The sequence below is a fragment of the Arvicanthis niloticus genome, chromosome 19, assembly GCF_011762505.2.
Source record: "Arvicanthis niloticus isolate mArvNil1 chromosome 19, mArvNil1.pat.X, whole genome shotgun sequence".
NCBI lineage: Eukaryota > Metazoa > Chordata > Mammalia > Rodentia > Muridae > Arvicanthis > Arvicanthis niloticus.
The window spans coordinates 49,886,482-49,901,416 of NC_047676.1; positions in this window are offsets into that span (position 1 = coordinate 49,886,482).

Below are 14,935 nucleotides of genomic sequence, written 5' to 3' on the forward strand. Positions count from 1 at the left end.
GGTCACTAAACAGTAAAACAGGCTATGTGGGATAAACAAGATATTTATCAGAGTGTGCTTCAGCTGTTGTAGGCTATTGAAAAACAAGTCTCTATCAGGGTCTATGGTTCCAGCTGGCTGCAAAGATGATAGCTGCTTTCTAACTGCTTTCTGCTAAAAGTTGGCTCCCAACAGGAAAGTTCATGTAACTGTGAACATATACAACTGGAATCTATGCACAGGTTTTTAGATTGCTTTTTTCCCCATATTGTCAGGAGAATTTCCCAAATATTAATACGATAGATGTAAATTATTTTAAATCTGATTTCAAAATAAATTATGCATTTATTGTTGATGTCAGAAAAGAGAAATTTCCAATAATAAAAACAATTTTCAAACAGTAGAAAAAATAGATTTATCCTCCACCCCCACCCAGAGATAACACTAATATCATAGATTAGTGTATGTTATCCATGACTTCTAAATATTATATATGTTTTAATGACTGTGCATACTACTTGGGAATTTGTTTAAAGAATAAACACATGGGCTAGAGAGATGCTCTCTTGCAGAGGCCCCAGGTTTGATTTCTAGCACCTACAGGGTTGCTCATAGTTATCTCTAACTCCATATTCTTTTCTGGCCTCTGAGGAGGGTACAGGCACTCATGTGGTGCACAGAAATACATGCAGGCAAAACACCCATACATGTTTAAATAATACAAACATTTAAAATGCATATATTTTCTATACCATTTAGTAACATGATATAGTACATTCTAAAAGATCACACTGTATCCCATTTTTTTTTCTTTTATTGGTACTGGAGGTTGAACCAGGGGCCTTTCCCAGTAACTGAATTGTATTCTATTACACACATGTGTTGGAATGTACTTCAATAAGCAGAAATTACAAAATTGTGTTGCTCCTAATTCTTTCTTTTACCAAGAAAAGGCCAACCATCACTCCTAGCCTCTTAGAGACATAAAAGTGGCTCCTTTGTATTTGCACCCAACTTTAGTATAAATTCTAGCATCTACTTGTGGGGACAAAGGCATTCTGAACCTCCTGACAGCACATTCCCTAAGCAAGAGTATACCTATTCTGAATATCAAAATACTCCTGCCTTTTAATCAAATTGTATACCATCTATTAAAATCTCTGCTCTAATCTGACAGACTAAAGTAGGTAATTTAAAAGTTCCATTTGGCTATTGTCTCATGCATAACCACTGAAAATAGTACTGGGTGATTGAACGAAGATATTTCCCAAAGTAGAGTAGGTGGTGTTACATTGTTACATTTCCACCTTGTGCCTTTTCGCTGTCTGTCCTGAAATGAACATCATGCCTGCACTATAGCCCTGTTTTCTCTCCAGAGTGTTACTTCCCATGCTGATACTTTCTATACACATTGTTAATTGCCCCCTTCCTGATTATTAAAACATACTGTTTTCACTATAGAACATTTATACGATAAAGATTATATCTCCCTGTGGCAAGGAAGGTTTCTTGTCCACCAAAACTCTTGCTCCTTTTGTCCATAATTAGTCTGGGGATATTTTTTTCTGTCCCATACCTGCAACTAGACATGACCAAAGGTGGTGTGAACAGTTCCCTTTCAAGACTAAGACTTTGAAGTTATAGGTACATTTTCTTTGCGATCTTTCCTCTCTTCTGCTAGAAGGATGCAATTGTTAATGAGGCCCTAGGGGATTGAGGAACTGCAGCTGGAAAGGGTCTAGACATTAGTCCTAGAGTTGGAGAGAGCCATCCTCTGGCCAGAAACATTGGGTTATCCTGCTATAGGAATAAGGCAGTGAAACTCCATCTGGTCATAGTGCGAAGTGCAGTGAATGATTCAGTCTTGTTAACACTTTGATCCAATTTTTAGGTACCTTCCTATGCATTTTACTTATGATTATTTGTGTGTTTGTGTGTGTATGTGTTCATGTGTTTGGATGCCACATGCCAACATTGCATCATGAGGACATCTTTTAGAAGCCATGTTCTCTTGGGAATCAAAGGCCCGTTGTATGGCTTGTGTAGCTTTGTTTGTTTTTGTTTCTTTTTTTCCAAGATGGAATTTCTTTGTGTAGCCCTGGAAGTTCTAGAACTAGCTCTGTAGACAAGCTTGGTCTTGAACTCACAGAAATCCACCTGCTTCTGCCTCCCATGTACTGGGACTAAAAGGTGTGCACCACCATACCTGCTGCAGTTACCTTTACTTACTGAGCCATCTATGCATTTTTCCTTCCTTGGTTCAGACTAGATGTTGAACTTTTTTTGGAAAGGTTATTGGTATTCATTGTCAAATTGCTTCTGAGAAATGTTGCTTAAATTCTTACTTCAACATGGTCTATGGACCCTTTGGAGGGTCAAATGAACTTTTCTCAGTGGTTGTATATCAGATATCCTGCATATCAGATATTTACATTGTGATTCATACGGTAGCAAAATTACAGTTATGATGTCGCATTTTGTACAGTTATGTATAAAATATATTTATCACTGGGAGTTACCATACCATGAAGAACTGTATTAAACGGTCACACCATTAGGAAAGTTGAGACCACTGCTCTATAATTTGCTGTAACCTTTTCTGTATGTGTGCACAGAATGCTCACCTGTACTTACCTGTGTAGCCACAGGTCAACATCAAGTGTCTTCTGCCACTCTCATGTCTCTTATTTTTGTGTCTGTTTGTAGGTGTACTCACATTAGTGTGTGTGTACATGTGTACAGATGCAAAGTGTAGCCACCTACAGATTGGCTCCCGACCATGGAATCTGAGAACGGAAGACCAGCTGAGGAACCCTGTCTTGGTGGAGCTCCACGGAAAATGGAAAAAGAAGCAGAGTATCCCGAGTGCTTGGTGAGCAATGAACAGCATTGATGCTAGCTAAGTTATGGCTGTGTTTGCAGGAAGTGTTTTAAAGTGGGATACGGTCTAGAGAGAGTGAGCGTTGATTCAACTCAAGCTCATCTAGGAGGTGACAGTGAATTTGGGATAGGAGAATACTAATCGGCACCCTCCTGCAGCCCAAGAGCTGCCTCAGGTGAGAGGAGCAGGGTTAGAAAGAATTGGAAAGCTGAAAAAGGCAGAGCACTGAGTAGTATCCATAATTCTGTCTTCTTTGTTTATTGTTTGTCCTTGGTGTGCCAATGTCCACATCTGTCAATTGTCTGTTTTTTGTTTCATTGTCTGAATGATCGGTGTTCTGTTTTATGGTGTTCTGTTTGATGTTCAAAAGATCATTAAAATTGCTTGATCCAACCCTTGGTCTAGTTTAACTTGGTTTTAAAGGCAGTCTTAATATGCAGAGCAGAGGCTGATAAGTTTTCTTAACATCTGTAGCTATAGAGTTGAGCAGAGCTGGAAAAGCCCTTCCAAAAGTTGATTGTATAAGCTGCTTTTAAAGGGACCAGCAGTTTTTTGGATTCTATAAGGAAGCTAAGAGTTGTTTGTCCTAGAAAAATCTCTGTGACAAGGTGCTTCTCTCTTGAAATTACAGCTAGAGAAAGCAAGAAATTTTGTTTAGTCTAAATATATAAGATGTGTTGTCACTTCATTTTTGTTTCTGATTGGTTTTAAAGGTATAAATATGTTCTGCATGTCTTGGTTATAGATTATTGGCCTATAAGTTATTGAGTATGATTAAAAATTTGCAGCCTCGGTAACAGAAAGTTGACTTAAGATTGGTAACTCAGGGTTGGGGTCATTCAGAGACCAGATATATAAAGATAAGATTTAAAAACAATGTCTCTTTAGTGAGATATTAAAAGCTGCACTATCGTGCATTCATATATAAGAACTGGCAGCAAAACTTTGTAACATAAAGGTAATTACTTGGTGTTGATTTTTAGAGAAAATAGATTGTTTACATCATTAAAATTGGTTTTGTTTTTCAAAATTATGGTTATACTCTAATGTTGCAAAAGAAGCTTAAGAATATAAACTGCCAATATTCCATTGGCTACAGTTGGCAGTTCAATTGAGAGTTTGGGATTTTTTGATTCACCCCACGTTAGGCACCAATCTGTAGCTGCCTACACAAAGTATGTAGAACTCAGAGGTCAATCCCAGGTACTGTTCCTCAGATATTTTTGAGACACTGGAAGGTGGGATTTGCTATTAGGCTAAACTGGCTGGCTGGTGAGTATCTAGCATCTTTGTGTCTCTGCCTCTCTGTGCTGGTGTTATTGGCATGGATCACCATTTCTGGCTTTTTACCTGGCTCCTCATGCTTCACAGTAACTACTTTACTAACAGAGCTATTTCTCTACCCTGCTACAGTTTGCTAGATTCCTATGAAAATGTTTGTTATAGGCTACTTAATAAACACCTTCTGGGACAAGGAACTCTTTGCTACATACATATCTTATTTCCCTAAAACTGTAGAAGTTTTGTGATTTGACATTTGAATATACCTGGTATCTTAGTTAGGGTTTCACTGCTGTGAACAGACACCATGACCAAGGCAACTCTTATAAAAGACAGCTTTTAATTGGGGCTGGCTTACAGGTTCAGAGGTTCAGTCCATTATCATTAAGTGGGAGCAGGGCAGCATCTAGGCAGGCATGGTGCAGGAGGAGCTGAGAGTTCTACATCTTCATCTGAAGGCTCATAGGAGAAGAGTGACTTCCAGGCAGCTAGGATGAGGGTATTAAAGCCCATGTTCACAGTGACACACTTCCTCCACCAAGGCCACACCTACTCCAACAGAGCCATACTTTTTAATAGTGCCACTTCTTGGGCTGAGCATATACAAACCATCACACCTGAACATGATAGTACCTTGATAAATATATGTCAAATGACTTTTAAAAATTATTTATTCTTATTTTATGAGCATGAGTATTTTGCCTGCATGTACCTGATGTACCTGTATGCATATGGACATACTGTGTTCACTATGAATGAAAACCAACAAAACTGTATTGAACTCCCTGAGTCTCAATACAGTCTCACTTCTCAACCTTTGCATGTTCTCTCTCTCTCTCTCTCTCTCTCTCTCTCTCTCTCTCTCTCTCTCTCTCTCTCTGTGTGTGTGTGTTTATGTGTGTTTTTTTATAAAGTGCACATGCATGTGTATGAGAATGCATGTAGAGGCTAGAGGTCTACCTTGGATGTTGTTCCTCATGAATCAACCATATATATATATTTTTCGATACAGGGTTTCTCTGTGTAGCCCTGGCTGTACCTGGAACTCACTCTGTAGACCAGGCTAGCCTCGAACTCAGAAATTCACCTGCCTCTGCCTCCCAGGTGCTGGGATTAAAGGCGTGAACCACCACTGCCTGGCAAATCAACCATATTTTTGTTGACACAGTACCTCTTACTCGCCTAGAACCCACCTGCTAGGCTGGCTGACTAGCAAGCTCCAGGGACCCGTACGTCTCAGCCTCCTCAGCACTGGTATTACAAATGTGTCCACCACCCACTCTTGGCTTCTTTTGTTATGTGGGTTGGTTCTGGGGACTGAATTCAGGTCTTTGTGCTTGCAAGGAAAGCATTTTACTGACTGAGCTACCTCCCCATCCAGTCTTCTTGCATTTTTTCCCCACTATCCATAATCCTGAGCTATTCATCTGATGGCTTTATTCTTCCTCAACATAGCTCAGTCTCTGTCTCTCTTCCTGGAAATCCTGTGGCTACTTTTGGAACATCCTTGTCCAGTGGCTGTTTCAGAGTACTGAAAGCTCAGTGGCTTAAACAGCAAGTCTCTATTGTGTCAGAGTTCTGGGGCCAGGGACTGAAACCCAGCAGCAGGCAAGGTGTATTCACATGTTTCAGAAGAGGTCACAGCCTGAACTTTGAGCATTTATTGGCTTGTGGCTATGTCATTCTGGTCTCTGGCTTTATGCTTTTCTAGGTGTTATCTCCCTTTGATGCTGGGAGATGGTTCAGAGGATTATGTACTTGCTATACATGCATAAGAGCAACAAAGTATGCATTCCTGTTTTTAATGCATGCACACAGTGGGGAGCAGAAGGCAGAGGCAGGCCATTCCCCTGGGTAAGCTGCTGAGCTAGACTAATTTAATAAGCAAAGACTGGGTCCAGCAAGATTCCCAGCACCAGGAAAGACACTGGGAATATACCCAACATCAGCCCCTGATTCCACATGCACACATGTATACCTGCACACACATGCCAACATGAATGGACAATATACGTGCATACCACACACATGTTAAAAAAAAAAAGCTTCCTCTATCTCAGCCCTATATGGACAATCGTGCTTGAACTTAGGGGCCAAGATAATCTCCCCATGTCAAGATCTTCAGTTTAATTGTGCCTCATAAGGAAACATTTGCAAGTTCCAGGAGTTGAAATATATCACTGCATGGTCGAGTCAGCAGCCATTCTTGTGACTCCAGTCACAGCACTTGCATGCTCAGATGCAATGACCTCTTTTTATTTGATTTTCCTTCTTGAGAAGGGTCTTGCTTTGCTGTCCAGCTGGCCCCACGTTTTGCCCACCCCAGCAGTTGCTGCTTATAACTCATGGGCTGTTGGGATTTCACAATGTGAAAAGGCAGATGGGGTTGGATTCCTTAGACATTCGCCTACTGACTTTCTTGTTATCCATTCTTTCTCTGTTTTCTTTCCATGTCCAGCTCTTGCACTAAAAGAAGAAAAGCAAAAAAGCCTCTGTAATCAAACCTGCTAAGTCTAGGCTTCAGGCCATACTGTTGCTCTTACAAATATAGTGTATGGAATATAACCCTACACACATAGTTGATGGAAGGACTTGTTTTCCTTCAGCTAAGATGCTCACACTAGGCTCCAGGATCTTTGAGATGAGCTCTGAGGTGTTAGGGAGGCTGCACATGCTGCCTGCTCAGAACCAGTGTGTTAGGATTATCCTGGAGGGCATTCAGGGCGTCGTATCAGGAGGCAGGAGGACTGTAGGTTAAGTAATGTCATAGGGAAGTTGGTCTGAGTGTGGCCTATGAAAATGTATGTATGACCCTCCATCTGTTTGGGTTAGGATTTAACCGGAGCCTTGGCTGGTTTACATGATATTGGACATAAGGACACCAACCTAATCTCCCACAGTTCTACTTCGCAAACAGCTTCTGGTTTTGTTTACATTGTTCTAGGACACAGCCATACATGGTTACAAGAATGGACCCTGGTGGCTGTAAAGCCAATGGACATTGAACTTTTGTAATGGATCTGTGTCTCTAAAAGCATATTCTTTTTATTTTCAATCCAAACATTAGTTTCCCAGGGGCTGGAGAGATGATACAGCAATTAAGAGTGTGTACTGTTCAATGGCCATTCAACCCTCAGCACCCTGTGTTGGGAAGCTTATAGCCAGAACTCCAGTTTCAGAGGAATCTAGTACCCTCTTTTGGCTTCATGTACCCTGGCATGTTCATACACACACACACACACACACACACACACATACTTATATACACACATATCCCCATACATACATGTATACATATACACACATACATATACCCACACACACACATACATACACACACATATATATATATACTTATTCATATACATATACCTCCACATATGCACATCACATATATCCCCATATATACATGTACACATATACTTATACACACATACATACACCCCACACATAAACACACATATCCCCATACATCCATGTACACATACACCTGCTCATGCACACATATGTATATTCCCACAAATACATACACAATATCCTCATAAGCATATATCCTCATACATACACATACACATAAGCATACTCCTCCATATATAAATGTAGACACACACACACACACACACACACACACACACACACACACTCTCTTAAAAAATAAAGGCTAGAAAGCTTGTGTAGGCACCTGCTGCCCTACCTGGTTACATGAGTTTGATCCCTGGGACCCACATGGTAGATGAGTGTGAACTCCTTCAGGAAGTCCATGTTAAGACTCTCACACATCAATAAACACATACATGTAATTAAAGAAATCTCTAAAAATTACTTTCTGAATTTTGATTAGTGTGAACAACATTTTGAGGCTGCAGTGACCTACTTTGCTACAATTTTACTAAGATCAACTTACTGTCATCCTTGATAAGGGCCAGTCACATTTGACTGTTTCACTGGGTTAAAATCAACTGTGTTGTTGTGTGGCTATGGGACAGACTGTGGCACTTATTTCCAGACTCTTGGGCACCGTCTAGATGACTGAGGTGATAAATATCCCCTGCGAGTATGGAAATGCAGTGATTTATTTTTAACTATCTTTCTGATGGTCCAGCCCTCCTGAATGACTTTGCTCTCTTTATTTATATCCTTCCTTGTGCCCTAGCAGCTTGTCCCGGATCCCATCAGGCAGCTTCAAGCCAAGGGAACAAGGATCTCATTTTTATCAATGAGAAGATCCGGAGTGTGCTGACAGTGAAGGATTAGGTGCAGGAAATGGGAGGAAAGTGGAGGGAAACGGAATCGAGCCGCTGGCCTTGGTGTTTACAGCCTGGTGTCACAGCCACATCTCAGGACCTGTTTGCAGGACTCTGTTCTGTAGTGTGTGGTGACTAGAAAGGGCCGACTAGATTATAGAACTAGAACCTCATGCCCAGAGGCCAGGGAGCAGAGCGGAAACAAGGTCGGAGGAAAGAGCTGCCTAAGCCAAGACTCAAGCCAGGCTTGCCTTAGTGAGGCCAGGACTGCAGAATGTCCTCTGGGTCCTGGCTGCCTTGGGTCCCTGTTTCTCCCCAGCAGATGCCCAGCCAGTGACGTAGCTCTTGATTCATTCGGTCGCTCTTCAGCAGAGCCTGGGAAGGGTTTCTTTCTCCAGACCTTTCTTGGATGCTTTTGCATTTTGATAGAAGACATTTTGAAACCAACGAAATTTTTACTGTTATTCTGGTACATTATGACATATGACAGACAGCAAGAGGCCCTTGTTGTAGCTGAATGTTTACAGTCTAAAAGCACAACCCTGAAGGCCTTCCTTGTGCCTGGATGACCCAGCCCACTGACCAACGGCTGTCATGGTTTCTGTAACAAAGGGGTTATCACATGTGTTGAAATTTCTTATACAAGTAAACTTTTCCAGATCTTATGCTTTAGCTGTTCATCAATGTACTGGTTAGTTTTTGTCAACTTGACACAAATTAGAGTTGCCTGGGCAGAGGGAACCCCAGTTGAGGAACTGCCTGTATCAGATTGACCTGTGGGCATGTTTTTATAGGCATTTTCTTCTCTTGCTTTTCCCTTTCTTTCTTGCTTTGTTCTACCATTCTTTGTTCTTTTGTTCTTTCTTTCCTTCCCTCCTTCTCTCCTTCCCTCCCTCCATCTCTCTCTCCCTCCCTCCATTCTTTAGACAGAGTCTGTTTGTTACTGTAGCTCTGTCTGTCTTGGAACTCACTCTGTAGACCAGGCTGGCCTTGACCTGCCTCTGTCTCTCCAGCGCTGCCTGGCCGTTTTCTTGATTCCTGATTGATGGAGGAAGGCTCGGCCCACTGTGAGTGGTGCCACCTCCGTCAGGTGGTCCTCAGTTGACTAAGAAAGAAGGCTGAGCAAGTCACAGAGAGCAAGTCAGTAAGCAGCCTTCCTCCTTTGCCTTGCTTTGAGTCCCTGACTCCGCCTCCTTCAGTGATGGAATACACCTGTGAGCCGAGTAAAACCTTTCCTTTCCAAGCTGCTTTTGTTTGTGGTGTTTATCACAGCAGCAGAGATGCAAACTAGAGCAGAAACACTGTCTTAGAATCACCAATGTGTTGGTCCTTAGGACATTTGTAGCAGTCGTTTTTTGTGAAAAAATGCCCTGTTTATTTTTCATTCTATCATTAATGAACATTTCATAGATCTAGACTATCTTTAAAAACTTGTTAATAACTACATTTATTTATGATGTATGTATGCTTGCATGTAGTTGCCATAGCATGCGTGTAGAGGTCAGAGGTCAACTTTTACATTGTAGCTGTTTGGAGGGTAAATAAATGTGCTTGGCTGTTTTAATTTACATTTTCATGGTGACTAATGGTATTGAGCTTCCTTTCCTAGACTTATTTGGCAAGTGTTCTCATTTGTTCATTACTAATATATATCTATATACACATGACATATAGCTATGTGTAGTTCATAAGTAATAATGTATGTGAGACTATGCATATCCGCTTTTATATCTACCTGCAACATATAAATATAAAAATATTTAAAAGTTTCATCTGAGATGATAGCCTTCATGCTTATTGGAGAAAGTCAGCTCATTTTTCTTTTCTGTAGCCATAATCTCTGCAAAATGATTATGCAAATCTGAACCTGCCCACCAGGGGGCAATGTTCATATTCTTTGATTTTGCTGACCTTTTACTCATGTTGGCTGGCGAGGTGCATTGGAGGTAATCATATGTCATCTATGGGACCCAGCCTCCCTGGGGACTTCGTGTTCTCTGCCGTGGTGCCAGTTAGTGACTCCTAAAGTCAGCTTCCCATCTGTAAATATCTGTTGTCTTTGCTACCTACTAGACCCTCAACAAATTAACGTTTATAAGTCTGTCATCGTTACTGCTCATAAATCAGCCCATAGTTCAGTTTCCCTAGTTGAGTATTATCTTCAGGCATCTGAGTAATTGTGGTTGCTATATCATACATTGCTTGCTTGGAGGTCAGTGTCAACATGGAGCCGGCATTTCTTTCCAGTCACGCAGCCGCTTGCCTTCCGCTGTCTGGCTGTTTCCATCTCTCTGCACTCCTAGGAGTCTGGGCACTTTGAGTACTGTATCCAGGAACATTGATGTCCCTCTGTGGGCTGTGTGGGGCCTGCTGTCTTGAGGATTAGCATTTATACGCTGATCCTATCTATGGAGAGGTGCTGTTTCAATACCACATTTAAAGTCCCCTTTTTGGCTTAAACATAAGAAGTAGTTTATTTTCCCCACCTGGAAGTACATTTGCAATCAGATTTATCCCATTTTTGCCATCCCATACTTTTCAGGTTATGCCGATCTTCCTTGCGCATTGTGTGTGTGTGTGTGTGTGTGTGTGTGTGTGTGTGTCTGTCCCCAATGACACAAGGCAATCCGTCATTCTGGCAATGAAGAATGAGCCTCCTAGACGGCAGGATTGAAAAGCAGACAGCCTCAGTGTGCTGTCACTCTGGGCTAATGACCTGGGCCTCTCTACACCTGTCAGCAGTAGCACTTGGGGCATGACCCAGTGAAGTGTCTCTGCAGCAGGCAAACCTGAGAACTGGCCTGGCTTCGAGACACCCCTTAGCTCTTCCTTCAGCTGATGGGAGTAGATAGCTGTACTGGCTGGTTTAGCATGTCAACTAGATACAAGCTAGCATCACCAAGCAGATGCAAGCTAGAGGAAGGAGTCTCAGTCGAGGAAATGTCTCCGTGAGATCCAGCCATAAACGTTTTCTCAGTTACTGATTGATGGGGGAGGGCCCAGCCCATGGTAGATGGTGCCTGGGATGTAGCTCAGTGGTACAGTGTTGGTCTAGCATAAGGTAGCCCACTATCTATCCACACACAGGTACATACACAGCTGTTTCTAATAATTCACAGCAAGAACAATTCATGGGAGAATTTTATCCACTTACTGTATTTGCTTAGTCAGAAATTACTCTTTTATTTAAATTTCTCAGTTTTTGTGTTGGTTTCAAAAATATTTATAATTTGTTTATGTCTGTGTGAGTGTATGCACACATTTATCTGTGTGTGCATACACAGAGGGCCAGACGAAATATTCAGTATACTATCCTCTCACTTTCCACCTGTTCCTTCGAGGCAGGGTCTCTTTGTGAACCTAGGGCTTGCATTTTCTTGGCTAGGTTGAAAGCCAGCAAACCCCAGCGACCAGCCTATCTTCCGCTGGGGTTACAGGTGGGTGCAGGATGGCCTTAAACTTGGAGCCCATCAATTTAGCCAGAATGGCTGGCTGGTGAGCCCCAGGGATCTGCCTGTCTCTGCCTCCACAGTACTGACGGGTAGTGGCGGAACACAGACTGGCTTTCTCCATTTGAATCTCATTAACCTAATAGGTGATACCACCCACCTTCATGCTTCATCTTTCTCCCTAATTGCTTGCACACATGCCAGAATACCCTCATCGACACTTAGAAACTTGCTTTGCTAATATCACAGGTACCTGCATCTCTCAGTCCAATAAACTTGACCTCCAAGTTTAACAACTACAACCACCTACATAGATACTAAAAACACCACAAGGGAAATCTTAGGGGAGCAAGAGGGAGAAGATTGGGTAAGGGGTTCAGGAGTGAGACTATAAGAAGGACTGGTTGGTTGGATCGGTGTGATAGTGAAAGAGTCCAAGCTTAGAGGAGGCTGTTTAAGAAAGGAGAAAAGTCTACAAATGAGAAGCAGAAGATTGAAATCCCAGCTCCAGTCAGCATTGTAAGAGATACAGGAGAGGCTGTCCAGCCCTTTAACAGGCTCCAAAGGAAGCAGCAGGCTTAGGTTTTAGTTGGGGCAAGAACTGAAGGAAATGGGATCTGAGGAACAGATGAGATAATGCTGAGAGGTGGCTGTGTCATCCAGCAGGTAGCATGGAAGAGTCTCAATAGCATAGAAAGGGTGTTGGGAGGGGATGGTGGCCAGAAACCGAGAAGTCACCAGCTTCTTAACACTGCTTAGTTTCACAGAAATGCAGAATCTGCTCACAAGGCATTGATGATAGTGGCCAGGGTAAGGCTACTAGAAGAAGGGAGACAAGGGGTTTCACAGGAGTTTGCAGAGTTCTGGGGTACCTTGGGTCCTGTTAACAACAGTTCCGAGGAGGGTGCAAGGTCCTCCTTGTATAGAGCTATGCCTTGTGGTCTGGAGTGAGTGGCACTCTGCCTTATCTCTTACAACCAAGGACATGGAGACCACAGCAAGGAATAGAACTTCGGCTTCGGGGAAAGAAAGCTCTCATGGGTTCCACTAATGTCTGGGATGTCAGCCATGGGAGATCATGGCTCCTCTTTCTAGTTCCAGCTGCCCAGTCTCAGCAGCTCACTTTATGTTTCCTTCTCTAGTTCCAATTTGGGCTTCTGAGTGGCCTGACAGAATTGGTGGTCCCAACAAGTTTCCTGGGGGGGGGTGGGGGGGAGGGTCAGTTCTCTGGATTCAGGGCACACATGAAAAGACTGAGTAAAGGGTAAGTGATTGTGGATTAGGTAGACACTTTGCAGTGTTGAGTGTGTTAAACTTGAGCTTCTCATCCTTAAGATGGGTGCTGATAACAGTATTTGCTTTAGTCAGTTGAGCAGGAAATGAAATGAGAAGCTATGAGTCACACTGACCATGACACTTGGCCATTCCAAGCTAGCACGGAATCCTCACTATAGCCGTATGTGTGCGATCACAACACCCAGCAATTTGCCGTCTTACTGAGGGAAAGATTTGAATAGTTTCCATGGTGTGGGACTCAATTGGCTGAAGAGGATGCCAGGGATAAAGTGTGTGTGTTCTGTGTAGGATGGGGGTGGTGGCATCTGCCTGGGGGACTCAGCAGGACTCTGGGTATCAAATAAGCACTGACATTTGAGTGTGGCTTTGTTGTGCTCTCTCTGGGTCTGAGGGGGACACACTCTTTGTATTTTATTGCTTTTTATTGGAGATTTCTCCTGTGGAAACTTCATGAATGGCCTGGGAGTCATTTTCAGCTAATGCCAAGAGTCACCTGTGACGGCCACCTCTCTGCTCCCTTGGCTTGACCATTCACCTCGTCTAGCTTGAATTTGTCTGCTGTTCTCATTTAAATGCTACCATGACAGTTCTTGAATGTGAGGATCCATGCATGCACACCCTGGGCAGGAGTTTTTGTTTTTTGTTAGTGCCATTATTTAGTCCTTTATAACTTATTGGCTTATGTATCAGAGATAAACGTGGGCACGAGGCATGGTTGCCCCCTCTGTTGTGTGCTTTTAAAGGGATTGTGAATGTATTGATGGAAGCCCTGTGATAAAAACAATGAAGTTTGTGCCAGAATAATCTTAGTTCCTACTGAGAAACCCCTGGAGGATGCGTGGATGCACTCGAGTCTGTAATGTATTATTGAAGAAGAGACCATTCTCATTCAGATCACAGTGATTTGCAGCTCAGGCAAGGTCACCGAAAGCCTCTCACTGATTGCCTCTGGATTGTCCCAGGTATCGAAGAATGTTAAACTGTTGCCACCCAATGCTGATTTTTCTGATTTCCCGCTTCATTGCTATGGATATTGCTGTAAAACATGAGGATAATTTGGGTGGGACGATAAACTGGCTGGAGATTTGGAGAGCAGAGGCCCCATGGCGTGAGTTTTTTTCTTTTTTCTTTTTTTTTTTGATGACACGAATCATAAATAAAACATAGCTGTAACACAGAGAATATATGCCTATAAAATCCTTTGTGTATGTTAATGGTGATATTATTTGATCAGCTTCCTCCAAAAATTTGTCTTATCAGATGTGGAGGTGGGGCACAGGGGGTAGTAGACAGGTGACCAAAGGCAGGTGTTTAAAAATAGATGATTTAAAAATTACAGGTTATCTTTATACTGATCCTCCAGTGGCAGTAAGTTACAGAAGCCAAGTAGCATTACCACATGCCTGTGTATGACAAGTGGCAGATGCAGCTGAATGTCCTCTCACTGTCCACTTTGTCACCGTTGCTATGGAGCAGCACTGCACACTTTCCTGGTTAATCCTCCCTGGTTATGAAGGATTTCATGACAACATGCACTTGATGACTGTCCATGGACTTTAGGGGCACAGCATGCTAGAACACTGCATGGCTGTTATAAGACATCTGATTCAATTTGCCTGATTCTTAGAATAGGAAAGTTTTTATAGTTATATTAACCAAGCTATCAGTTTGAATTGAGGAGAAACCTGTTTTTATTACTCAGAAGAATTCACCACGCTAAAGATGACACACACACACACACACACACACACACACACACACACACACACACATTTTGTGCAGGTAAAGATACTGCAATTGTTGCA